We start from the raw sequence: 27833 nt of genomic DNA, 5'->3' as shown, positions 1-27833 counted from the left end.
AGAACCCCTCACTGCTCACTACAATCAGGTCTTCACCTGTGGGAGCGTGTGTATTTATAGCCTTGTCACAGAACATCATAATTAGACGTGCCCATAAGGCAGCCACAACCCATAGCATTGTCACAGCTCGGGGACCCCGTTATTAGTAGTGTGTCGTCAGAGGGTTAGCCTGCAAGCAGATAACCTATCTAATACAGCAACACTTTGGGGAATTAACCATGATTCCATTTTGGGGTGATTAGTTTTTCATCTGATGCTAATGCCATGTTCTGCGTTGTCGCTCTGAAGACTAAAGTTGTCTTCTTTACTCCCAGAACAGGTACAATTTCCACATCAACAAAATCGAAGCTGCTCCGGAGGAACCACTGCTGTTTGGTCTCCGTAAACTGCTGGTGTTCAATCTCCATGAGCAGTTTTGTCAGTGGACTTGAATGAGACTGCAAAGGTAATTGAAAGATTTGTTTTATGATCTTCATTCCTGCCAACAAAAATAAAAGGTTTAGGAAAAGAAAAGAGGTTCTCTCAGAGAAGCTGTTCAGTTACAGAGCTAAACAGCAATTTCTTGGTCGACATTTCTTTTAAGCCACTGCAGATCTAGATTTGCCTCAAACAGCCAAATTAGAGGTGAAACTGTCAGCTGAGAACTGAAATTTGGCTCCTTATCTCCTTCTCTTGAGCAACCCAGTGCCCCACAAATTTTAGTTAGAGGTAATGGAGAGGGACTGTTGGATTCATAGGAGTTGACTCAGGCTGAGTAAAAGGTATTAATTAAATACCTGTTTAATTACGGAAATATCAAGCTGATTACTTCTGGTTCAGTGCTGTGTGTTATTTCAAAGATATCACACGCTGATTTTTGCTGGAATACTTTTATTAAAAGCGCTGGAAAAGAAAGGTAAGAGTTAGTGGATTTTAGAACGGAAAGAATTAAATCAAGACTTAATGTCAACAATTTTCCTTTGTTTCTTCTCCCTGGTTATATGAAGTTCTTTGTATAAGAAATCCTTTTCCTGACACTGTTTCATGGTGTGAGCTGCTTGTGACTGGCGGGGTGGTAGAGGGACAGCGGATTTAATCAGTCTTCAGTTATTGGAAACGGAACTTGTTCCCTTTAGCAAAAAAAAGCAAAAAGAGGAAAAAAGACTTTGTCTGCAGGAGGCAGACAAAAGGTGCGTTTTCTTGCTTGTTTGAAAATTAGCTGTGGAGGGTTGCACACGTAGAACATGCTCTCAGCAGCCACTCAGAGCTCACAAACCTTTATGCGCGAGCTTTTTAATGACCTTACTGAGTTTGCTTTACTGAACACAGGCTCGGTTTTGAGAAATGGGGGGTTTGCCTGATGCTTATTAGGCAGGAGGTGAAAGGAAATGGGATGAAGATGGGCAAGGGGAGGAAATAGCAGGGAGGGGTGAAAGCCAAAGCTTCCAGTTCCCAAAGGAGCTATGAAGACCTGTTTTAGTTTGAACTGACAGGCTTGAAGCAATTGTCTTTACTCCTTGTTAAGTTGAATTTACATATTCAAATGAACTCATTCCTTTTGACCTACTTTGGCCAGCTTAAACTGTAAGCCTGTGCACAATGGGGAAAGGGGAGGAGTTTTTCTCAAACTGAGTTCCTTTATTGTTGCTGGGATCGGTCATGCGTATCTGTAATGCCTGGGATCAAATCTTTAGCTGTACCTAATAAACATTAGGCAGTACTCAGGGCAGGATTTGCATTGCAGATGCTTGCAATCCTGTTGCCTCCTGTCCTATCCAACGCTCCCATCGCATTACTGCTTCTCTCTGTGTTCCTCAGGCTTCGTGAAGTCAATTATTCAGGTTTTGTGTGTCCAACTCACTCGTCTACGTGTCATGCCTTCTCTGCTATCAGACCTCTCCCTGAAATACCACAGCCTCCTGTCTTTGATTACAGGCCTTGTTTAATCTGAATTGGAAACTCTTTACAGTGGGAACCATATATCAGTCTGTATACATGAAATTAGTGCGTATCTTTCTGATGCTTGACCCGTGACATTTAATGAGAGCCAACAGCAGAATACGTGGGTGTGAGTGGTCGCTGCTGGCATGTCTTCTCTCAGGGAGGAGTAGGAAAAAGTGGAAAGTAGACCTTTTGGATGGATCCTAATAAAGGTCTGGAAAATTCAGAAGATGAAGGTTTGTGCTGAGCCATGCAGATGAGCAGAGGAACTCTAATTAAAATACAGACTCTGTGTTGTTCTCAGAAACTGGGCAACGTTCCCCATCTGAGCTCTGCCAACATATCTCAATCCTGGACTCCAGCACCCACTGCTGCTCTGCTCTGTAAGACGCCCACTCAGCTTGGCCAGCGCATCTCGATCTTGATCTGTAACACCTCCTGCTGTTCCAGTTCTGGGCCCTTTTTGAGCAGAAAATGCCATCTCTCTACTAAATTGTGCCAAATTGCTTAGTTTTTGCCGCAGAACTCATTTTCACTTGTCACCTAACGGGATATCTAGAGACTTTCATCTAGCACTGTCAGCGACAGAGGAAAAAGAACATGTGAATACCCAGCCCCCTGCTAAGTCCCCTAATTATATAGTGATGTGTTAATAACAAACACACTTTCATGTCTTGGCAGTTGCAAAACACTCATTGGTAGCGCAGTGTTTCAGAAGTAGCATTGCACAGGAAAGATGCAAGTCCCACTTTAAATTACTTAATTAGTATCAGCATAGTCTGTACCCAGAATTAGAGTTTGGAAGAAACGCCTAGCATGAAGCTGTCAGATGCCAGTTGTTTGGATGTTCTGCAGAATCTGAACCACCACATTAGAGAGATTTGCTGTTGCAGAAGTGAGTGTTTCTGCGCAGAGAATCCCTTTTCCCTCCCACCCTGCCTCATGATTATAAAGCTGCCTTCCGTGGAGGCCTCGCCATCATCAATTTTTTTGAGAACTCAGCAGTGGGGGGTGGAATGGCTTCCGTCTTGGCTGAGACACCAGGGCTGGAGCTGGGAACATCCAGATCCAAAATTATGCATTTCTTTCAATTTGAGCCAAGTTGCTGGATTTTGCAGTGCTGATCGCTCACGCCCTGTGGTGATGAGCCTGACTTTCAGCAGAATATGCAGGAACTGGAGCAAGCATGAGCCACCACGTGTGCTGGTGAACACCCTGAGCAATTAGAGTTCATGGCAGTGACTGCCTGAGCTCAGCAACAATCGCCTTGTTTCTGGAGCAAATGGTTCAGACCAACCGAAATGGAAGAACTAAAAACTTTGTGGGAAGAAGACAGGTTAGGAAATTACCATCAAGAAAGAAGTGAGAAAACTTTGGCAAGAAGATGTCTTGAAGGCATTTCCATTCTTGCCCCTGTGGGACTCTAAGCGCAGCTGCACCAACTGCAACACTGTTAGGTCCTGAGAGCTGCGGAACAACAGGCCAGCTAAACCCCTATTTATCTGTCAGGTTTGGCCCTGTAAACAGTCACGTGAGAATTATTAGATGTATTACAGGTGGCGTTATATACCGTCCAGAAGAAGGGATGGCTCTATATCTCATGTGAGCAGTGCATATGGACAGAGCAATGCTTTAAGCACTTTTCTGTATTCACAACTTCTTTGGCAAGATAGAAGATGAATGACAGATGCCCAATCTTATCTCTGGAAAGGAACTCTGAAAACAAAACTCTCAAAATATTCTTTAGTCCCCTAAATCCATCCAATATTCATACTCATTGGTGAGTGTTATGTGGATTGCATCTCGTAATATATGCTTTGGATTCCTTATTATATAGATTATAATTTCCATTCACATTAACAGCAGTGCTGGTGTCATTGGTAGTGAATGTGCTTTGAAATGTTTGGTGTCTATCAAATCTGACCTCACTACTCTGATACAAAGGGTGTTGCTAAAATGTCATCGCTACCTCATCAGCATATACCTCAAACTAACAAATTGGTGTAGAACAACCCCATCAGCAAAATTATATGTCAGAAGTGTGACACTTACTTCTGTTACCATTCAAGAAAACTTCTAAAAGCCGGATCTCTGAGAAGCCCTTGGTTTGCAGCCCTTCAGGCTGTAATTGAAGCCCTTGCGTGGCAGAAGACTGTGGAAGAAAGATTTAGGTGGGCCTGGAGAGACTAGGATAGAGAAGCCACAGTATGTGCTGTCCTTTAGGTGTGCGTGCTTGCGGCGCCCTACGTGAGGGCCTGTTGAGGGTATTTTGCCGATGGGCAGCATAGCCTTACGTCAGATTTCTGCGAGCACGAGGGAGGGAAGAGGCGTAATCTCTGGCTGAGAGCCACACAGTTTTACCAGCAAAAATACACTCTTAGTGGTATTGTTGTATGAAAACAGCTTTTTTTTCTGTTTCTTATTCAGTGTGTATCACATGCATGGCTGGAATAGCCACAGTCTGGATCTTGGGCACAGAATATGTCTTTTTGGGGAGCGGTTCTCTCCCACTGGCTCGGCTGCCATTTTGCCATTCCAACCATACACACAACTGTGGAAGAATTGCCTTGGGTGGGGACAACGTAAGGTGATGGCTCCATCAGCTACGTGCTGCTCATCCTCATAGATCCTGCCTTACAGCGTGTCCCTGGCTGGGCCGTTACCGCACAGTCTGCTTAATCAGAACTGCTCCACCCTCCTGAGCCCCGCCTCTTTGTTAGCACCTTCCAGTAAGGCGAGCGCGGGCTGTGCTACGACGCAGAGAACAGGAACTCAAGGCTATAGCTATCAGGCGTATGGTTCTGCTTTCTCACGGATGGCTGATCTGCTGACTGATAGGGTGTGCCTTATGCAATATTGTAAGCTAGGCATATTTTAACATGCTAACTGAAGCCCCAAATCAGATTTTGCAATAAATTTGTGTATTGGTCTACTGAGAGGCAGTTGTTTCAGAATTTCACCAGTGAGACTGCCAAAACAATTTGTGTATTTCATAGTTCATATTGTAAACTACTCGCATGCATCCCCACGTCATATATTAACCAACACAATTCATAAATAGTGGTGCCTAGCAAAGCTGTCTTCATAGATCCGTCTACAGAGGTTTTAGCCATAGAACTTGCTTTGACAAAGTTGTCCCTGGTATTTTCCTCCTGTGTGAATGACAGGAGGTGCAAGGCATGGAGTATAAAATGAAGCCAGTAGTAGTAATTGTGACCGCACTTGGAACCAGATTTGTCTTTATTGGCGGAAGAGGTCTCTAACCTCTTCCACAAAGAGGCAATGAGCAGATAAGTAGAAACTTCTCCGGAAGAAATGTGGCTGAGAAAAGTGATACGCAGGCAGAACACCCAGAAAATGTTTTATAAACCAAAGAGGAAGTGGAGAAGCAAGGGGGTGGTAAACGGACTGTATGGGGAAGGGTCTGAACAAGGTTTCAGAGAAAATATCTTACGCTCTGGAAATAAAACTATAAAACACTGGAAATCACAGAAATCCAGAACAAAATTTGAGGTCGGTTTTTACTTATGTGAGCATATAGATATTGCTGAGGCTCTGTTAAGTGTGAAATTCCCTTTTTCCTTTGTCGTTTTGCGGCACCTGTAAGTCTTGTGAGGATGTATTGCCTCTAGGCTAGGCAATGTATATGACAAGGAGAGGTAGCTACTGAAAACCAGATAGATTCCCAGGGAAATTGCTTTGTGGTCGTATGAGTGACCAGCCAGATCAGGCTCCAGAGACTTTTGAAAGTCTGTGTGTAATTTATGCCATCTTCATTTTATGAGCTCAGAGATTATGCTTCGTTAATGCTGCAGGAATGCATGCTTTCCTGCGGTATCTTCAGGCCAATTTGGGTGGTTGGGTGGTTGTTCTCACTGCCTGAGAGCAAAGCACGTCTCTCTTGTAGAAATGGCTGTTCTGTCCATAGCACTGATGGCCCACAACGTAGTGCTCTGGAAAATGAGATCTGGTAGCCAAATGGGCTAAAGAGAAGAGAGAAGGCACTGAAAGCCTCTCCATGATGGACATACTGAGAAAGACTCTTCCTCCTTCATCTTTACAGAAGTATAGAAGAAAGCAAACTGATCCTTCTCTACCTCTGTTGCTTTCTGGATTTCAGAAATGACTGCGGTGAAATTTCCCTCCTTAATAGTGGCCAAGACAGATCATCATGTCACTTTATTCTTCCCCACTTTGCCTCTAGCTGAAACATCATGCATGCAGAAGAAGACCTCAACAGCGAGTGACTACTCCATCTGCTGTCTAGAGGAGGTCATTTGTCTCTGAAGGAAACGCTTAGACTTTTCAGTGACTTGCTCCTGAGAAAGTAATCTGCTAAACCCTCTTTGACAGAACACTCGTTTTAGCCAAACACAGGCTTACAAGAGCAGTTTTGGTTGCCCATCAACCTCAAAAACTATATAGTATAAAAAAGAGAGCAACAGGGATGATTGTCGATCTGGACCAGCTTCTGTACCAGGAGAAATTGAATAAACAGGAATGCTTCAGCCTTGAGCAGAGATGCTCTAGAGCAGTCTACGAAGTCCTCTGTGTCTAGAGGGTGACCAGTGAATGATGGCTTGGTCTCTCTTTCCCAGACATCACACTACTCACTGCTGTCAGAGATGAGATAACGGTCTGCGTGGGTCTGTAGTCTGATGTGCCGTGACTGTCTTATGTTCTGCTCTGGAGAGAGCTGTTACTGAGCATGGTTTTTACTTCAAGCGAAGTCCTGAGATGCCAAAGAAGGAGGTGTGTGAGGAAACCTTTCCCAAACAGAGCTCCCTTACGGGAAAGGAGCTGATAACTCTTTGGAGGCTGCTGCCGATTTAGCACTTAGCTGGCAGCCGAAGGTGAGAAAGACAGGTCTGGGCAGCTGCACAGGACACTGAACTGGGAAAAGGCACAGCTATGCACTAAGCACCTGGTAGTGATTATCAAAGTAGATGAGTCTGACTGAGGCCGTGCTACCAGATGAGGAGCAGGAGCCCGAGGACAGTCTGGGTTTTCAGTGGCATCCTACTGTCTCTGTCGGGTTCAGCTGGAGACACAGGTGCTGAGATCCTTCTGGCTGTTAGGCTCTTGAGCTTTCAGCTGGGCACCCGTCCAGCCATCCATCACTCCTTGGATCTTGTCCATGGGAAACCAAATGTGATCTGAGAGTTGCCACCGCGGCAGAGATATCAAACAGACACCTGGCATTTAATACAAACTGAGGTAAATTCAGTCTGAAAATAGAACTGGGTTGTGCCTTGACTGCTGGGCAAATGAGCCTGAGGTGGGGCTTCTGGCTGCTCCCTGAAGGCTGGGGTCACGGCCCTGTAGATCAGCTCCAAACAAAAGGCAGCACCAAATGTTCAAGTGTAACTGTAGAAAAATAGACGTGGGGCAGCTCAGAATCTCAGGTAAATTGAAAGCCAAGGCAGGGGCTTTTCTTTTTTCCACCATGATTTGATCATGAGTAACAACTGAGTGAGCTCTTCTGTTCTTTGTGGTGCGACTGACAGATAATGTAGGGGGAGGCGAGACTGGCTTTGTTTTCAACTGTGAAATCCATGAAGGGATATGTTCTTTGTGAATTAATTAATTTGGAGTAAATGGAGTTTAACTATTTGACAAAAGATTAATTTCCACCCACCTCCCAGCTGGCACTCTAGTACGGTTTAAACATGGACTGCCAGATTCCCATCAGCCTTCAACGTTTCAACTGGAATAGCAACTTTTGCCTCGCGGGGCAGCGAGCAGCAGTTGTGAGCCCCGTGCTGCTCATGGGTAGCACGTATGAGAGTACCGGGGAGAGACAGGACAAGGTTCTGCCCTGCTTCAGACAGGGCTGGCTGCTGCTGCACGTCCTGTTCAGCAAACGCTATAAACAGGAGCTAAACTTGAATCCCTCTGAGCGGGGGTTTAGGTTCATTTCCCAGGCCAGCAGAAGCCTTCAGGAATTTTCCCCTTGACCTTTTTGTAAAATGAGGGAAGTGATGCTATCCTTCACCCCAAGGGAAGGATTTCCCATTCAGATTATTCAGTATATCAGTGCCGCAGCAAGCCACGTTAATAGGACGCGCAGGAGTCGGTGTAGTACCCAATGATTCTGCAGACAGGTGCAGGGATGTCTTCAAGACAGAAGCTGTGGCAGATCATAATCACAAACTCATTAGTCTGCTAACAAGAGCTGGGGGAATAAACCTAAAATGAAATTCTAGTTTGATGTAAGAGCATGCGGCAGACACCTGCTGCTTCCTGAGGTCGGGACTTGGCCCTGGAAAGGTGTGTGCTGCCTACCCGCTGATAATAAGCCAGTTCAGAGACCGTTACTCCAGACTTCTTCAAAACCTTACAAATATTTGCAAACCTTTAGTTAGCTCTACCAAAGAGACAACTGTTACGGAGACATTTTCGTCAACGTGATGCACCTGGCCACAGCCCGTCTTATCCCTCAGTGCACAGTACAGTGATACGAACGGAGAGGTGACGGTGTCACCTGTTGCCAGTAAATGGAGTGCAGGAGAGCAAGGGCTTTCCTGTTCACCTCACCACTATCAACAGAGCAACGATACCTCTAAATAGCACAGGAATGCTTAGCAATTGTGATCTCATGTGAAAAGTTCAAACTGTATTTCAAGGACAGAAGGTCTTCTAAGAGGAAGGAGATCAAATCCCCAAGGAGCAGTTGTAAAATGCTACTGTTAGGGCCCCCAAAATGCCTTTGGCTTATTTTGCTGAAACGGCATGCTGCAGCTTATATTTATATGACAAGAGAAGGACACAAATGTACACAGTTGGGGCCCTGAGCAGCCTTGCAGATCATAAATACAGCAAGGCAACAGTAAAATGAGATCTTTATTCCAAGTAAAAGAAAACGCAGAAAAAGAGAGCATCAACCAAACTGTGTGCCCACTTCGGGTGCAGTTAGGAGGAAACTGTGCAAGACAGATTTACAGTTGCGAATATTTGCTACTCTGTCAAGACTGAGGGGCACCAGAGAAGTCCCATTTACTGCCCACAAATACTTAAACAAATAAGATAGTGCAGCCCCCTGAAAAGACTGACCCAGGAGCTGCATGGCAGAAGACTGATAAGGTGTTCTTGAGAAGGGGGAAGAGTCGGAAGGACACAGCAAGGAAAAGGACCTGTGTATCTCAGACAAGATTGACCTAAGTCCAGTGAATCTAGATCTGTTCATCTCTTCAGCTACCTAAAGCAGAAAATACTTTTTTTAAGTTTCCTTTTGTCAGTTCTGTGCATTTTGTTTTTCATCTGCAATGTCACCCTGGAGATATAAACTGTAAATTCAATACCTGAAAAGCTGGGGCTCTGCAAGTGTCCTCACGTTACTGGGATTCACTTCTTTGATGGAATAACAGCTGGTCTGTGCTCGGGAGGGGAGCTGTGGGCAGCCGTGGAAGAGACGGTTTTGGAGCCTATCCAGATCAAAGTGACTGAGAAGGTGGGTGCACTGGCGATGGTTCAGCTAGGAGAGCTCTGTCAGGATGGGGTCATCATCGCCTTCCTGAAGTTAATGCCATGATAGTGCCAGTCCAGCAGCTGGGATGACCACGGCTCTCTTAAACACAGCTGCAGGAGACAAACCAAATATAGGGGGAGCTTTGGGACTGTCACAGCTGGACATGGCAGCATGGCACAATGTTTGATGTCAGGGTGCGTGTATACGTTGAGTGATAGAGTCAGGGGCATGTGGACCTTGCCGGTGTCTCTTTTGGGCAATATGGACTTGACCTGTTTCTCAGCCTAGAGCACCAAAAGGGGAATTTACTGACTTTTTGGTATCTACATGCTCTGAAGCTGATGCTCTCAGTGTTACCACAGCCAGCACTGGTGGTAGAACTAAGACAAAGGGGAAAAGTGCTAAGAAGAACCAGAACCTCCTATCACCAGTACACAAAAGACCACCTGGAACTGTCACCAGGAGATCCTGTCAGTGTTAGACCGTTTTTTGAGGATAAATCGTGCACTTGGAAGCCAGCAGAATCTGTTGAGCAAATAAATGCTTGCTCATACAGCCTAGCAGTAGAGTCATGTATTTCACTGAAACCACAAATACATACACTCACTGGAAGTGTAAGACGAACGAGACTTGGAGGACAGTGAAATACGCGGTCTCCTGGGGCTTGCTCAGCAGCACGCAGGAGGAACGTAGGCCTACCAGCCTGCCGTAGAGCGTGGAACAGACTCTCAGCCCCATTGCAACCCCGCGTAAGCCAACCTCCTGTCATCACAAGACTGGCTTGCACTCACCCACATCTAGCCTCCCACACAGCACGCACAAGAGTTTTCACAACGGCGGGGAAAGAAGGAACAGTCTTCCGAGGCCCGGAGAAAATTCCTGTGGTACCAAACCAGCTGAGTTCCGGTGCTGTGCAAAACAAGGTTGGTGTTGCTGGGGACGGCTTGGCTGCACTGGGAGAGCAACAGGACAGATCCGTAAGAACATATAACATGATGCAGGAGGTGCGATGTTTATTTTTGCTGTCTGAGATGAATGTCACAGGAAGGAATATTACGAAAAACCATTTTCCAGCAGCAGGTGCTGGCACATGAGCCTGGGTAGGGCCTGAGGGCACGTCTGGCCAGGTGCTGTGAGTGCCCACACTGGGGAGAGCAGGGCTGGGACACGGCACAGTGCTGCTGCTTCTTGCTCATAGAGAGCCCTGGGCTTCTCATTTTCTTTTGGGGCAAATGAAATGTTCTGGTCAATCAAAACCCCCTTTTATTTAATTTGTAATTTATTTTGCTGACTTTATTCCAGCAACTATAGTATGGTGCTGAATGTCCTGTGAGTATAGCTGGGTCTGGGACCTGACTGGCTGTGATGCTGGGGGCCTCCTGCAGTCCCCTGCGCTGAGGAAGGGCAGAAGTGTTTCCACTTTCCAAGTGTTTTCATGGCAGCCAGGAGCACTTTGCTTCCTGGGAGTCGTGTTCCCTGTGGAGGAGGGCTAACTTCTCCAACACATCGCTCTCCTGACAGCATGGAAGCACTCAGCCAAGCCTGGCATCTCAGGCAGTGTTCAATGTCCAGCCTCCTCTTTGTGTCCAATGAAGGGGCTGGAGCCCTTTCTGGATCTCCTGGGGGTGGGACACCTCGTTTTCACCCACTGGGAAAGTAAAATGACAGCTGTAGATGAGCTCTATTTATTCTGTCTGTGCAACATATCTGTATTCATGAAGCTCCTTCATTCATAGCCTTGGCTTGCAGCACTAGGAGCAGTAACTTGTCCTTTAAAATGATAATAATCCCAAGCAAACCAGGCAAACTCCCTACAGAAACAAAACTTGTCATCACTTTGCCTTTGGCTCTGCAAAAGATTTCTCCTATTTCATCTCCTAAAGCATGTGATGCTCCTGCGCCGATGGGTTGAGGGTAAGGTCCCGGGGCAGGTTGGTCTGCAGTGTGGGCACGGAGATGCCTGGAGCAGGGCACCCAGGGCAGCATGAGACAGGAGCCAGCTGCTGAGAGAGGCTTTATAAATCTTCCACGATGATGGTACAAGAACAGACTGGTGAGTTATTCCGGCTGCTCAGTACACTGCGATATGCAGTCAGACCTTAGGTGACGAGCAGAGACCGGCGTCCAAGAGAGGGATAATTACTTTACTCCACACTCCTCTGGTGGATGCCAAACTTGGGCCCCCAGCAAAGCCTCCGTGAACAGAGCTTGCCTTTATCTGAAGTGCCCAACAGTTGATAGAAAGCAGTAGGCAGGCGAAGATTTCTGCCTCTGCTTGCCAAAACCCCACTGGCCTTGGCTCAAGGTGCATGGAAGTTACTGCTATTTCGGGTGCTGCCAGGATTAGCCCCTGTGAAAGGCCAGCTCCGTACACTGGGCGATGCCTGGCCGCCCCCATACCTGGCGGGAGGCTGGGACTGCTGGCCTGGTGGGCAGGGCAGCACCCCGAAAGCAAGCTGGGTGCCTGGCCGTACGTGCCCCGGTGCTCGCAGTGGCACAGCCGGCCTCGTCCGGCTGTGCGGCGCCGGACGGTCCGAGTCTGGCTGGCCTGCGGGAGAGGGCGCTGCGGGCCTGCGCTGCGCAGCCTGGCAGCTCCTGCCTGCCTGCCGAGCTGCCTTCGGAGCCTGCAGACAATGCACCGGGCAAAGCAGACAATAACAGGCAGAAAACAGGCAGCGGGGGATTCACCTCCGAGCTGAGAGATTTCATTCCTTTGGAGGGGGAAAAATGGTGCTGGAAACTTAACGCGAAACAGCCTGAAGAGGGGAGGGAACAGATCATCACTCTCCGCTTGTGAGAAACAAGGAGCCTGTGAATTACCAGATTATATTTAGTGCGGAGGTCTCTTTGCCCTGAAGAGTGTTTTTTGGTGGATTAACGTGCTTTCGAGTTCAGCTGCTGCTCACCAGAAAGGATGGTGGGTTTTGTTTCATACGATCAGATATTTTTTTCCCCTTCTTGTTCTGTTTTGGTTGTGCCTGCAAAATATCCAGTCCCGAAGGTTGTCAGTAGGAAGGGATGTTAGAAATGGTCCAAATCTACATCGGAAAAGGTGTATCATGTCACAGGCGTTTGTTCTCTTCCCATTTCCATGGAAACATGCTAGTGTGGACTTCCGTGGGGTCGGGCAGAGCAGCCTGCTCCTCCAGCCTGGCAGGATCTAGTGGACTCTCTCCAGGAGGAGCTGCTGGCGACAGCACACAGAAACGTGGCTTGGTCTCGTCAGGTTTGGAGAGACCTGGTCCTTTAGAATAACAGCGCTTGATACATCGCATCAGAAACAACAGCTGGGACAAACATTTGACTCCCAACTTTCCCCTTCCCATCCTACCCTTCCACATCCCATTGCCCCATCCAGTCCTGCTGAGAAACCAGTGTACACCACAGGCTACAATTTTTAATTTCCTGGGGGGTGGAAGGGGTGGAGAGCACATCTTATGGCGACTGACAGGCTTTTTTGTTCTGCATCAGTCCTTTTATTAACCCCCTGCTAGATCATTCACTCTCTCTGCTTAGCTGCCCCCGCTGCGTTAGTGATGAGAGTGTTTGTAACAGCAGGTCTGCCTTGGGAGATTATGGGGATCCCGTGGACAGGGAGCAGTGCGTTGGTCGGTGTGTGCACACAGATTGCTAGCTGCAGCTTTGCCTCCATCTGCCCTCTCTGCTAGCCTAGATACCTTTTATTATCCCTGCAGCGACAGCAGTTGCATGTCTGATCCCCCTGCAGCCACCCCGTATCTCCCCGTTGGCGGGTTTGATGTCCCACCTGTGGAGGCGGTGGCGGGCCGGCTGCCGGGAGTCCGGCGGGAGGCGGCCTGTGGCGAACGGATAGGAAGACGGTTAAGGCAAGAGCATCATCCGCCATCCTTCAGCTTCCCTAGCCCCTTTTATTTATCGTACATCTTAGGCAAAAGCAAGTGTTTCCACTCAATAATCTTGTTTGTTTCCCCTTCTGTATTTAGGGCCTCGGTTCTGTAAAACATTTGTCCCAGTCACGGGACTGAAGAATTTATGGGAGCAATCTAGATCTCTCTGGGCAGTTGTTTCCTTTTCCTTTTGGATCAGACTGCTGTTGGTGGTTGATTATTCAAACAAATTAATTTGGGATGCACACACAAGTTCTAATTAGCTGCAATTATTCACTTATTTCCTCCCTGCTTCCCTCCCACATCGCTAGAAATTTAAAAATATCACCCTAACACAGTGTACCCTGCAATAATTATCCCCCGGGCCAATCCTGAACCTCTCAATCTACGATCAATACCTTCATCTGTCAGCCACGATTAATTAAATGGAGTCCCACTTTCAGGGCTTTGATTCATATCACCCCAGAACAGCTTACTGCGTATTATAATCCAGACGTGATTCTAATACTGTCCTCAAGTGAAAGGGAAGAGCTGACTGATACATCAAACTCCAACTTCATTAAAAAGCCAAACGATACAGGGACTGTCATTGTAAGGCAAGTGATAAGTAGGTGGGACCGTGTTCTCCTCTAGAGCCTGGCTGCTTCATATGGGAAGGTAACGCTGCTGAAATCAAAGATGGCAGCAAGGGTGTTACTCTGTGTGAGGAAAGGAAGCAGAGTTAGGCCCAGCATGATCATTTTGATGTCTGCACCGTCTGCATGGGTGTGTTCTGTTCTACAGTGGCTTCTTTTTTTGGCCAGCAGTTGCAATTTTGGAATTTGATACGGTTCTGAATGGTAATTCAATATCCAAAGGCTGCTCTGACCTTCCTGGCTCTGGTCTGTGGTGGTCCAAGCCAGAACTCCAGAGATGCTGTAACAAAGCTCTTAAAAACAATAAAAATGTTTTACTTGAGATTCCTCTGATGCTTTTAATAACCCTTCATTCTACACATGGAGTGGTAAAAGCAAAGAGGGATGTTAGGCCAAGCCACGCAAAGCAGGGACTGGATCCAAGATTCATGGCTCCCTCCCTTCTTAATCGTCTTCCTCAAACAGGAAGGGAGGTCAGATCTAAAAGGGGTGATTTGAATCTGTTCCAGGTCTTAAACCTGAGAGCCAGTACCCTTTTTGCTGATGCTGACCATGTGTCTCAGCCAGACAGCATCCTCTCCTAGGATTTCTGCCTTCATATTCTTTTTCAACTCTGATTCACAGTCAGGCGCTCTCTTTCCTGGATGCCTGTCCTTTGCACCTTCACCCTCAGGACTTCAAAAGCCTCAGATCCAACATCTAGGAGTCTAAGGGCAGCTGCTGTTATCCACAAAGGGCAGGCAGCTCAGCAAATCTTCAGGCAATAAGAGACAATGATTTCCAACTTCAAGCCACCTGGAAGAAAGTGGAGCTGATGATGTTGCCGAGAGTCATGACCCCAGGACTGGGAACAGCAAATCTAACTATGCTTGAGCTCTCCGGCAGTCTTCAGTGTCCAATTTCATCACTGCAACTGTCTGGGGGTTTCCAGGACGTGCCGCATCTTCCAAATGATAGATGTGTTTCGTTTTCTGCCCTTGCAGGACAAATGACTTCAGAGCCATAATCAAAGGGGAGTAGGCAAGCGGTGCAGGTCAGCTCAGGATTTGTGCTGTGTCTGTTAGAGGAGAGCGCAGTGTTTGTACAGCACAAGCAGGAGCTTGTTGCCAGTGCTGGAAATGTTGCATTTGGCCTTCCTGGCAAAATTTACACCTCAGCGGTACGTAACGGAGGGAGGAAGGAGCAGGTATGTAAAACCTTGCACTCTGCCCCTGTCCGTATTCAGCAGGGGCTGGAGCCCAGAACTGCAGTAGCATTGCTTGAGGGAGCTGCAGAGCTGACCACAGCCTGGAGAAGCATGCTTCGCATAGCTGCTTGCATTTGAAAGTTCATTCCAGTTCAGTGAGGCAAGTGGTGCTTTCGTGCTTGCTGTCCGCACAGGGTTCTGGTGTTCGAGCTGTACCAGCATGCCAGTGTGCATCCAGAAATGATTAAAGCTGGAACATTTGCTAGGCAAATTTCGTAAGTTTGATAGGACATTCAGTTAGGGAAGAGAAATGATAACCGCAGTGTGCTGGTCACCGAGTCTGCCTCACTGACAGAGCTCACTGACAGTTTCACAGTGGCTTTGCAGAGGAAAAACCAAGATGTGAAACTTGCAAAATAAATAATTTCTTGGGAGTTTGCTGCCTGGCTGTTTCCAAAACCCCATTCTTGCCTTTTGCTGAAGGTCAGGCTGTTACTTTATCTGCACTTTAAGCTTCAGCTTGTAAATAGCAAAATCTCTGTGATCAGAATGATTTTAGGTACATGCAAGCCAAAAATGCCAATTTCTCTGTTCCCCACCTAAGAAAATTGAGCAGTGGGGTTTGTAATAGAGCAATAAAACACAGTGCCTTTTTGGGTGAAAACTGTTAGCCTTAGGTTCATTGCAAGACAGAGGAACAAAGGCCACTCTGCTTTCATTAGCCACTTGAGAAGTACAGACCCCCCACCACACTCACGGCATGAAAGGCTCTGCTGGAGGCTTTATTGCCAGTAGAAAATGAAAATTATACACAAAATGTAGACAAGAAAATGCGTATCTCTGCGTTTGAGTGCTGTGCCGGGTATGACATCACTGGTAGCCAATCAGCAAGCTCCCTTTGTGTCTGGCTTTCTAATAAAAGCCACTTCATCGGACTAATTTGCAATAATAATTTATTCACCTTCTAGGAATGACAACACCTGACTCTCTTAACAGCTGGAGAGAGGGAGTGTGCAAAGGTCTCAAGCCCTAGGCGCTGTAGCTACGCCCTGAAAGAGTGCATCTCCAACACTGACTCGATAAGAGTTGCGTTCAAGTTGCAGATGATATAAGTGATCACTTGTGTTAATTAATTACCCTATGGTTGAGCATCCCTGAAGGTGCTCAGCACTGCAGGCACCTAGAGCAGAAGGTGGTCCCTGTGGCAGTGGGAAAACGGGCTGTGGTAGGAAGTGTAGCACTGGGGCCACATAACTGGGCTCAGCAAATCTGGACAGGGTGTGATGGGTTCCTCTTACTCCGCAGGGGTGTACGGGGACAAGGTGCTGCTTTGAGTGGAAACTGGGAAGAATTCGGCCTTTCTGAATTTGGGGTTTGCCTGAATGAGGGGCAGGGAACCCTGCATTAGGAGCACAGAGAAGAGACTGAGGCACCAAAATGTTGTGTGCAGCTGAGTTGCCTGGTGCTAAGCAGGGGAGGATGTGAACGTGCAGGGAGGTCATGGGCATGGCCGCTGGCAGTTGTGTCACTCAGTTCAGCTCAGAGAAACCTTCTTTCCAGGCTGTGATATCTCAAAGCTCTTCTGTGATCAAACGTGGCATCCAGTCTCACATGCAGTGAGCAATAGCTCTGCGAACACATGTGGAGGGTTCAGGAACCCAGCATGGAGATGCTGAGGAGTGAGGACAGACCACACTAAAAAGCAGAGTCTGTAGGATCTCTCCCTGAATCCCAAGAAAATGTTCCTTAGAGCAAGGTCCTGCAGTACTCTGGGGTTGAGTAAGCCCGTTGTGCAGGAGATGTGGGGGCTGCTTGTCCCGCATCTCTCTAGGAGGACCTTCACCATGCCAGTAGGTTGTGTGGGAGGCTTTTTTAAAGCTATCTTGGCCAGAGCTGTGCCATATAACTGCTTGTGAAGAGCATATAGGATGTATATTTTGCAGGTGTAAATTCCCGTAATCAGGCTCTGCACAGACAATGCTGGGTTTGGAAGCGAGTACACAGGCACTGAACAGAGACCAAAACATGAAGGCAACCAAATAAGAGCTCACTTCCACCCTGAATAATTTGCTTTGCTTTACAGTGACAGAAAGCAGCAGAGCTGGGAAGAACAAGCAGATGTCCTGAGTCAGCCCAAGGAACTCCAGACAGAGACACCAATGTAACCATCAGCACACTGAAACAGGTAACGGAGATGTCAATTGAAAATGCAGCTGGGTTAGAAAAACCCACAGTTGTTAGGTGGCAGAGTGAAGGGGATATTCTCATAGTGTGCAGGCAGCAGCCCCCTTCTCTGGCTGAGTTGTCAGCAATGCTGCCTCAGGATCACCAGGGTGCCTACGCAGCCTTTGGAGATTTTTGAAATTAAAAACCCCAAATCCAAATAATTCAACCAGTGGAGTTAATTTGCTCTGTAAATCCTTCTGCAACTGCATTCAGGTAGGCTTTCTGTCAGGGGTTTCTCCAGTAGTTTACCCTTGCCCCGTGTGCCACATTGATCCTGGAGAGCAGGACCTACCTCTCAGCCGCTCCTTAATGAAGTGTTTAGCCAGCAGTCCCTATTGCACGGGTGGGGTCTGTCGTGATTCAGCTTGGAGGAGCTGCTTGAGGAGGTACAACCTTGTTAGCTTCTTGGAAGGCTACCAAGGACCAGATCCTGTGCCTGTATGGTTGTTGGAGCGGTGGGGAGTACGAGTAGCCACAGGGAGCGTAAATGAGGGGTAGGGGCAAATATGTACTCCCCTGGGGTTCCCAAGTAAATCTACCCTAGATATGCTCTACTTGGATGTATTACCCTCTGCGTGACAGCCCCGAGGGGCCCTAAATGTCTTCAATAAGACTAGGAGGCATATGGCCCCTTTCTGAAGGGGACATACAAGTCTGATGAGGAGCGGCTGAGGGAACTGGGGTTGTTTAGCCTGGAGAAGAGGAGGCTGAGGGGAGACCTCATCACGCTCTACAACTACCTGAAAGGAGGTTGTAGCGAGGTGGGTGTTGGTCTCTTCTGCCAAGTAACAAGCGATAGGACGAGAGGAAATGGCCTCAAGTTGCGCCAAGGGAGGTTTAGATTGGACATTAGGAGAAATTTCTTTACTGGAAGAGTGGTCAGGCCTTGGAACAGGCTGCCCAGGGAAGTGGTGGAGTCACCGACCCTGGAAGTATTTAAAAGACGTGTAGATGAGGCGCTTAGGGACATGGCGTAGTGGGCATGGGGGTGTTGGATTGACGGTTGGACTCAATGATCTTAGAGGTCTTTTCCAGCCTTAATGATTCTATGATTCTATGAATCAAAGCTTTCCAGATTTGCCATTCCAATCCCTCACTAGGGTTGGGATGTTTCCTCAGGCGTTTCCAGGGCCATTTGTAGGAACCAGCAGACCCTGGCTGCAGCCCACCCATGGGTACAGCAGACTGGCAATGAGGTGTATCCCTGTTGATGTGTGTGCGGGACCCTCCTGCCAGCCCAGATCAGCGCTGTGGCGAGCCGTCATCCTGATTTGGTGACTACAGGGACTTCTGAACACTGGAGGTGCCCGTCCAACTGCAAGGCAGGCCCTAGCCCGTACTCCCATACTGTAAAGCAGCACTGAGGGCTTTGGAAAGTGTTTTGCTGTTTGGATTTTGCCCATTTATTTGGTTGGGTTGTACTCATCCTGTCTAAAACAGTGATTCAGGCTGGAGGAGCAAAGCAGAGGAAACCAGGGAGAGAGGAGGGCTGCAGTACTGCACCCAGCCTGTGTCTGTAGGACCCTTTTAAGTGTTGTTTATTGATTTACTTTGAAACTACATCCTTGGCCTCAAATGAGTGCAATCAAAGGTGACAGAACTCCAGAGCAGAAGAGTTTATAACATATTTTCTAAGAATTGCTTGTCATATCTGAAGGGAAAATGGAAGGGTGACATAAACACACACAAAGCTTGGGGATAATGGCTATTACTGTGCAGAGACAGCGGTCTCAGAGTCCGGAGTGATCTGATGAAGTCTTGTAGTGGAAATTTGCACAAAACTGTGCTTTGCAAACTCAATTCTCTTTGTAAATGAAGCTGTGTAAAAAAATCTCCGAATTGCTGGGGCAGGTAAGCAGGAGAGACCAGGCCACCTTGTCCTGACTTAACTCTGCACTTCATGGAGCCTGGCTTTCAGATAACCTCTGCTACTCACCCCCTGGAACCAGCTCACTTTATTTTGCTTACGGGGTTTGTACCAGAAAGAGATGTTAACGCTGCTCACCCCATCACGCCACCACAGAGTACCTGTCAGTCAGTGAAGGACGTTTTCTGAGAAGTTTACATTCACTGGCTTGTAAGGCCTGGAGGGAGACAATCACTTTTTGGCATGGTTCATTTATGAATCAGGGCCATATAATATCTTGCTTCCATCAGGGTTTGTGTACCTTAAACCTAAAAGCGGTTTGCCTTTGTCGTGCACACTCAGACAGAAACAGAATAATGTCTAGACCATTTACTTAAGGGTTAAGTTTCTCACCTTCTCTTCTTCGTTGACCTGGCCAGGCATTGCCAGATTGTAAGACATCTGACTCGTTATTATCCTTAGATTAGGCAGCAGAAAAGTTGCTTAAACCTGACTTAAGTGCCAGAATAGGCCCTCTTAATACAGCCCTTTTGTTCTTGCAACTGTTGTCCCACTGGTGTCTTCCAGCCCTCACTTCCCCTCACTCCGGGGCTTGCTGGACTTGCTAAGAGCCTCTCGGCAGCTAGAAATGGATCCTCTTTGTTTCAGAATCTCTTTGTTGTCTTGAGCTCTCAGGGTGACTGCCTGACACCTGCAAAAACCCCACATCCCTCTGTAAGTTGGATGAATCCCTTCCTGACAAATGAGAGGCCATTGCCAGTGACAAGTTAACCTGGACGTTCCCTGCGTGCTGCCTTATGCTTTCCAGCCAGCGCTCTCAGGTAAATGGGCGATTTCAAAACGCGGCGTCTGGCCAGCTGGCTGTGTAATCTAGGGTCAATTGTGACTTTCAGGATCCCACTGCTCCTGCCTCTGCACATGACAAACATGAGCTCTGTCTCTTCCAGCGCCTGGGTAGCAGCTGAGTAATGCTGGGTAGGCTCAGTTTCCTGGCACAACTCCCTGCCAGCTACAGCTGTGTGATTGTCTTTTCCAACCTATGGCTACCAACAAGGTGTTTTGCCCTCTCTTTGTGTTTGGTGGTCACTTTGTAGCTGACTCTGGGGGGGCTGGGAGGGCTTCACTGCCTCTTCTTGCAATATAGCTGCCAAAAGCTCAAATGAGAATATGGCCCCTAACCGCTGGAAGGTTTCTCTTCTCCACAGGGAAGCCCTACCCTCCAGAGGAGGTCTCTGCAGCTGCAAGAGCCAGGTCTGGGCCTGCGCTCGCAGGCGATTCCAGGGAAACTGAGGCAGAAATTCACCCTCGGAGAACCAGGACCCAGCAGTTTCCCGAACCCTTTCTAGGTTTCTTATCGGTAACTGACACATTTGCCCCCAAGGAACAGATCAGCCGGTGGAGGTATGTTTATTCCCCTCTGCTCACAGAGTAGGACAGGGTTGCCCCCTCAGTGATGTATCTAAGGCTGTGCCTGTCCTGTTTGACAATCTTCAAGTACTGCCGGCTATTTCACCTGCTCCATCCTTGGCCATTCGCCCAGCCCTCCTCTTTTCCTCCTCCACATTCCCTCTCTGGGTGACCTTATTTACAAATTTTGCATATATAATCTCCTGCTGATGACTCACAGGTGATCACTTTCCTCCTAGCCTGTACTGCGCTGTCCAAATTAATTCGCAGTCTGTCTTTCTGACAGCACTTCATGGACACCCACCTACTGGCTTCAGCTCAACACAATCAAAGCGGAGTTTTAAATCTTCTTGTGTTTGTTCTTCCCTGCTACCTTTCTTGATGTCTTTTTCTTACCATCCACTCATCCCTTGGTTCTCTTTGACTTGACCTCTCTCTAAATACCCATATCTGGGCTCTGCTGAAAACTAGCCGGTACTTCCTGAAGAATATCTCTAAGATCCAACTCCTCCTCCCTGTCTACCCAGCTGAAATCCCTTTGGGATGCCCAGGTTTCCTGAGCAATCAGATTTCTGCCACACTTACCAGTTCTGTGCAGAGTACCACACGCCCTTATCATCAGGACTTTCACTGGGAACCTCTGGCAGTGCAATGTTAAAGGGTCCTGCAGAGCGTGTCTCACCGATCCTGTAATCATCTCCCTCACGTGAGCTGTGAAGTGCGTGTGTCTTCTGCAGACGGCCTATTCTGCCCCTGCTCCACCTAACCATCTCATAAAAATCTTCCGCTGCAGAGATACTGAGTCCTGCCTGTCTGCCAGCCATGCCAGTTCCAACATGCCACTGCATGTTTCTCCCAGGTTACTCCTTCTGCAGCGGAGGATCAACCTGTAAACACTAACAAAGCATTTTCTCCTTCTTCCAGATCCCTCCTAAATCTACTGTGCTACACTGCCTACCGACAGCAACATACTTGACGCCTGCAACTGCTACCCAGCATCTGCCTTCTGCCTGTTGGTGCTCCTTCACCTGCATACGGTGTCTTTGTTGCCTCTAAGCGTGTCCTTGGGATGTTCGTACACTTCTGAGCGTGGGACTGTCCCTCTGCAGCATTCTTGCAGCGTGCTCAGCAAGATGAGACCATTATACAGCCTATAATGAGGGAGGAAAGCGTAATCATTTGGAAGCCTAAATTACTAAGTCTGGTCATTTTGGTTTCTGGGAGCAGTGAACATGAGATTGGTTTTAGGGCTTGCAAATCTTCTGTGTAAGCTTCTGTTTCCCAGGCACATTGCCGTTGTGTTGCCTCTCTCGAATGTAGCAACTCTGGCTCTCCTCCCACAGATTATCTGGGCATGTAAATGACCTAAGACAGATACACTGTCATTTTCTCATGCTGTGATTTTACTTACACCCCCCCTGTGGTACATGACAATAAAATTACCCCTCTTGTTCCTTTCCCACAGACAATCTTGCAGGCTTGTCAGTCAGCATCACATGTGCAGTCCTCCATCAATTACTTTTGGGACCTCGGGGGTGATTTGGGAAGGATTGGTTGTGCTGTAATTCACCTCTGTTTGCCTTTAGGAGAAGGATTCTGGTTTCCATGCTGTTTCCTCTTGTGCCTGCGTGGCTCTTTGATCACAATTTGACTCCTCAGGCTTTCAGAATTACAGCTACCTTGTAAGGTTTGCCCATAATCCTAGTGACATGTTATTTCCTGACAAGCTCCGGACTTCACTTGCTCCCGACTCGTGATTAACAGCTATTTCTGATGGACTCTGTGATTCTGCTGTTGCCACAGACTTCCTGTTTCTTACCTGGATTTAAGTGCTATTTGGGTCTAAAATGCTCCTCACCTTCTCTGCCGCTGTCATCTGACCTTCCACATTTTCACTTTAAAATAAGGAAGATTTCAATATTAAATCCACTTCTCTCTCTCTCATTTTTGTCCCCACTGACCCTTCTGCACAACATACAACCAGACCTGCGCCAGTAACTCAGGTGGAGAGCCTGCAAGAGCCTGCTGCGCTCACCAGCACCGGTTAACAAGGTTCCTGTCTTGAAAACACAAGCAACAGAGCTCTGACATGCCAGCAAGGTCTATGTCAAATAAAATCCTTATGCTTTCTCATCTTCCTCCCCAAAAGACTTTACACATACACTGAAGTGTTCACTCTTGGGGCTGAGTCTGAGCCGGTCAAGCCAGGATCAGAATTGCTTCCAGGCAGAAAGCTTTTTAATCAAATGTTTCTCTTCTTCCCGCTTGTTGTGCAGGGTGTGCTTCTGACACCAGGGGAAACAGGAGCAGGATATCAGAGCTGGCCACCAGCTGCAAGCCAACGGGCACGTTCTTCTTCCCAGGGCAGAACCTAATGGTGAGATGGCCCCTGCTCCTGAGCAATGCCAGCGGGGTGTGGAGCTGCTCTGGGAATCCTCATCTGTAGGAAAACCATGCATCATGCGAGTGACGTGGTTAGCGAGTGGTTGTGATAGCAGTTACTGAGCATTTCAACATGTTTGTAGATATTAGTTCAGCCTTGAGGAGGGTTTTTTAGAAAAAAGATAAGCGAGGAGGAAGACAGTGCAGTGATTTCCAGCCCTTGGGCAGTGGACGACTTCTATAGAGACAGACTTTTTTCAGGGGGCTCACTTTCACTGTGCAGGGGCTGTGTCTGCATCAGGTAACTTTTTAGAGCCTGAAAGGTCTGAGCATCTAAGCATATGCTCTGGAGAGAGGGAAGGGAGAGCAGCCAAGGACTGAGGGATGAGGAAGGCAGATTGTCCAAAGTATTGTTCCAAGAATTTCAGTGTACCCTGACCTGCAGAGGATGGTAAGCTTTGTGAAGGACAGGTGTGCTTACATGCTTTTACTTTGAAGCTTTTTCTGTCAGAATATACACAGTTTGCTTTATGAAGTGTGTGACTTGACTTAAAGATTTGCTTTACTGTATGACCAGTGCATACCCTACCAAGCTCCTAGTAGGCAGAACCGCCATGAGGTCCTGGGAGTTGGGTCTAAGGGAAGTAATGGCTTGTAGATTAGAAGTAGATGATGATGCACTTCTCAGGAGTGGAGGGCCTAGAGGAGAAGATGTCCAGCTATGCAAAAAGCTTCTTGACCACAGGACACAGCTCTCTCCTTGCACTGCCTGCCTCAGAGAGGTGATCGTTCAGGTTTATTTTTCTACCTGGGTGTACAGAGCCAGGGTGAATGCTGGAGCTCAGTGTTCCACTCGCTTCCTGCATCTCCTGCTCTCTGGCAGAGAGGGAAGAGCACTGAGGAAGGAGTACACCAAGCTTGCCCTAAAAGCAGTAACTAAATAAGATCGCTGTCAGCAGCTCTCAGACAGAGAGCTCCAGCCAGTCATGTTGGTGTGTAAAAGGAGTGATTACCCATGTTTCAACTTTGGAATCAGAGCATCCAGCTGAGGTCTTTATTCAGGAGCAAACTCACAGACCTTTGCAGGGAGCTGTTGAACTCTCTTCATCCATCCCAGATGTGGCAGATAGATCAAAGCCCCCTCTGCCAGCAGATATCCCCTGCAGGCTGAAGAAATGAAGCGCAAGTTCATCTTGCTCTTAACTTGGTGTTCTGCCTCCACATTCACGAAGGAAATGACTTCCACTTTTTTGTAATATTTTTCATATTTTATAATATCAGTAGTGACCTCCTGGTCAGACATTTCAGGAAATTTAATGACCAGCTGTGAGAAGGGACCTTGGCTTCACCTTCTCTCTTGCAGGCTTCCATAAGCTGCCAAACTCATTACTGGCATGTGCAGCAGCACTGATGTTACCTGGGGGCTAGCAAGGTAAGGTTTTCCTCGATACTTCTTCTCCTGCCTGAATTCTGGGCAAATAGGGTTCACAAATCCCTATTTGTACAAGCAGAAAATGTCATTATTCTGTCCAATTATAATCCCAAACTTAAAAATTAATTGAGGCAGGTATTAAATTAAGCAGGTTTTGCTTGAGTAAATATTTTCCATTTTGGAGCCTAATCTATTCAGTAAATAATCTAAAGCAATTATATTAATTTTTTTTTGGTTTGCAAAAAAATAATAATGTCTGTTCCATTAGGAGCTGTCACTGGCTTAAGAGGATTTTACTCCCATTTTACGGTTTGGTTTAAAGAAAATTTATTCTTGCGATAGGTTTAATGATTCTTAGCTAACGTTGTCTTCCCAGCTGCAGTTGGACCGTAATAAAAAAACCTTTGGCTTTTGTTAGACTTGCACATTCTTGGCTGCCAATAATGATTAATCTTTCCCCCTACAAGATCATCGTATTACTTGGGTTTGACTTAGGAGCTGCCGTTCCCTCTGGAGCTTGGTAAGGGCTTTCTCCCAGAGCAGCTCTGATGCAGCACAGGTCTGACCTGCAATGACTCCCTTTGCAGTCTGTCTTTGCCCCTTAATTGCTGATCTGCGGCACTCCGCTTTCTAAGCTCCTCTGCACAGGAATGCTATTTTGGGGATGACAGAGAGTTAAGTCCAAGAGGAATTCCTGAATACTTCCATGCATGGAAGGGCCCAGTGGGAAGGATTGTCTAGACAGACCGCTTGGTGAGGAGGTGCAGGTGGAGGGTGGGCTCCCCCTTCTCCCTGACCGTGGGCATGCCGCAGAGGGCACTGACCCCCACCCAAATAAACGGGCAGAGATCTACGCCACTGCCACCTCTCAGCTGTGCTTAGAAGCCCTTTTCCGCAGGGCAGTATCCCTACAGCTCTCAGCAGGGCAGACTGTATCCCAGCCATCCTGGTCCGGAATCTCCTGCTCGTCTTGTCAAGGCATTTCTGTGTCAGTCCCCTCTCGACAGACAGGGAGCGATGGGAATGCACCCCAAAGGTGCGGGAGGAGGCTGAGAGTATAGGGCTGGTCTAGGTAGACGTCTGCGAAAGCGTTACAGCGGATCATTTTGGGGCATCGCCAAACATATGGGACTGGAGCTTCATGCTGAGAAAATTTGTGTTTTAATTCATGGCCATCTTGGCAATGTTTTAATGGTTTGTAGTAATAAAAACGCTGGGAACAGGAAGGGAAGAGATACCTAACCGATTTAAGAGAGACCTTTGCCATTAACAGGACACACATGCTTTCTGATCGGCTTGTCACATCAGGCATAAGTGAATTTGTGGTAGATGAATTTGCTGTACTGTCTCTCCGCCATTGCCTATGGGATCTTTTGGGCAAGATAATCGCACCAGAGATGTTGCATAAAGAAACCTCTTCCTGCTGCCTGTGCTCTGAAAGGTGGCTGATCCTAGGGCAGAACCGGCAGCTCATTGTATGAAGAGAAGTGATCCGCAGTACCAACAATTAAACTGAAGTGGAAAATGCATGAGACGTTTGGGCTAGCATCTGGAGTTCCTTTTAGAAAGCCTTTGCAAACAAACATGAGTGGTCAGGGCAGTTTTACATCCATCAGAACCCCGCTGCATACCAAAGAAAAGACCCATTTTGGACAATGGTTGTCAGCAGTAAGAGCTGCAGAACTGGTGCTAACACAGCCTCGCTCCAAGCACGGACAAAGACAAACTATGCTCAGCATCGTTTCAGAAACCAAGGTTAAGTGTCGGGCTGGTCCAAGCAGGTTTTATGAGCAGCCTTAACATAACAAGCCCATACGGGTGCAAGGGGGGAGCATAAATGCTTTTTGGAAAGGAGAATTGCTTCACTTTCCACTTTCTAAAGGCTCATGATAAATCGTAGCCTGAACACTCAAACCCAGAAGCCCCAATGACTTTACTGCCCATCTTGCCATGAAATAATGGGTGTGGAGGTGGGAAGGCACTGCTAGGAGAGACACAGCTCGGCACTGGTGCACACTGAGTCACCAGAAGGAAGCCGAAAGATGCTAGCATGAATTTCAAATTGTGTCTACCTACCTCCACAGTGGGTTTCTCGAGGCTTAGGGAGCGCTGGGGTATCCCTACGGGTTGATGCTCCTCTGAAAGGACGTGAATCTGAAGGTGCTTTGTCACTGGAACTGAGCCATGTATATGCGGTCAAGCAAAACTATTTGCAAAACTCAGGTCAAATTCAGCAGGTCGTTTCAGCTAGGGAAAAACACCCAGCACTTGTGTGGGATTAGAGCTTCAGTCCTTTCTGACTTTTTTTTTTTTTAAACATTGCTCAAGTTTTCATTTTGAAGAGCCATTTTGTTCAGAAATTTAGCTGGCTGACAGTTTTTTAACTGCACAAAAGCTTCTGAAACCAAAACCAAACAATTTTTCTTTTGGGTTGGCCAGTCTGTGCAGTTGGCTCTGAAAAATGTTTTTAGATTTGATTTTTTTTTGTTTCAGCAAAGGAACCTGACAATCTTTTCTTATGGGTTGGCCTAAGAATGTTCGGGGTTTTTTTTCCCCTGTTGTTTTCCTTTAGTTCAGTCTTTGAGAAGTCCTCCAGATCCGTCTGACATTCCTGCTGGCTGAGATGTTCAGCTCTGTTGGGAGACCCCTCCATCCTCTTCCTGGTCAGGAAAGGGACACAACTGGGACCTGGAAGACCAACTGGGTGGAGAGTGAAGGCAGGACTGGCTCTGCAGGTGGACTCCTTCTGGTGATATGGTTGGGAGAAAATGTGGATGAACATCATTTCCCCCCTGCTGATGGAGCAATGTGGTTTCCTTGCCTCCCTCTGCTTGCTCTTCAACATCAAATAGGTGAGTTTGCCCACTTTCTTTTTTTTTAATCATTGTACCTGTACTCCTTTCCAACTATTGGGTCAGGGTTGCCATATCATGTGTAGGGAGTATGTTTTCACTGTCCTTGCTGTTCCAGCTGGCTGCCCATCCCCATGTACCCCTTTCTGACACTATTTCTGGGCTCAGAGCACTTACCACCTTCCTTGAGTGAAGGCCGTATTTTCTCACGTCCTGCTCAGCCATTCAAGTAACATAACGAACCCTTTCTACTGTGAGAGCAGGTCTGCGAGAGTGAAGGGCACTGATAAAGGGTGTGTTACTTTTAACCCTTCTATTTCTTCCACCAAAGCCTTTCATGCCATGCATTCAGCCCCCAGACTGGCTTGGGCAGTCACGCTGTATCAGCAGCCCACGGTTGTCCTGGGGGGACGCGGTAGCTGGGGTCACGGGTGTTTCAGCTGAGCTCGCTGTGCTGTACTGACGCATTGCCGTACGCGCAGGCACTTCAAAGAGGGTTCCACAGACAGGAAGCAGGGCAGATTAGAGGCGCATCGAGGCTTTTATTTTATGCCAGGACTTCAAAATGCTCTTGCTGGTATTTCTGAGGCCC

The 27833-nt window shown here is 47.5% G+C and overlaps 1 long non-coding RNA gene across 2 annotated transcripts; it reads left to right on the top strand.

Moving 5' to 3' along the window:
- Positions 1 to 315: 315 nt before the first annotated feature.
- LOC142086890 (uncharacterized) lies at positions 316 to 27556 on the top strand. 2 transcript variants are annotated; one of them, XR_012675269.1, is made up of 3 exons: positions 316 to 445; positions 17159 to 17260; positions 26962 to 27556. It is a non-coding gene; the product is annotated as an uncharacterized LOC142086890 (long non-coding RNA). The 2 variants fall into 2 exon arrangements; XR_012675270.1 differs by lacking the exon at positions 26962 to 27556 and adding an exon at positions 22852 to 22944.
- Positions 27557 to 27833: the final 277 nt, after the last annotated feature.

This window comes from Calonectris borealis, chromosome 11 (assembly GCF_964195595.1).
Source record: "Calonectris borealis chromosome 11, bCalBor7.hap1.2, whole genome shotgun sequence".
Taxonomy (NCBI): domain Eukaryota; kingdom Metazoa; phylum Chordata; class Aves; order Procellariiformes; family Procellariidae; genus Calonectris; species Calonectris borealis.
Note: the sequence above shows the minus strand (reverse complement) of the source record. Positions and strands in the feature narration are given on the sequence as shown.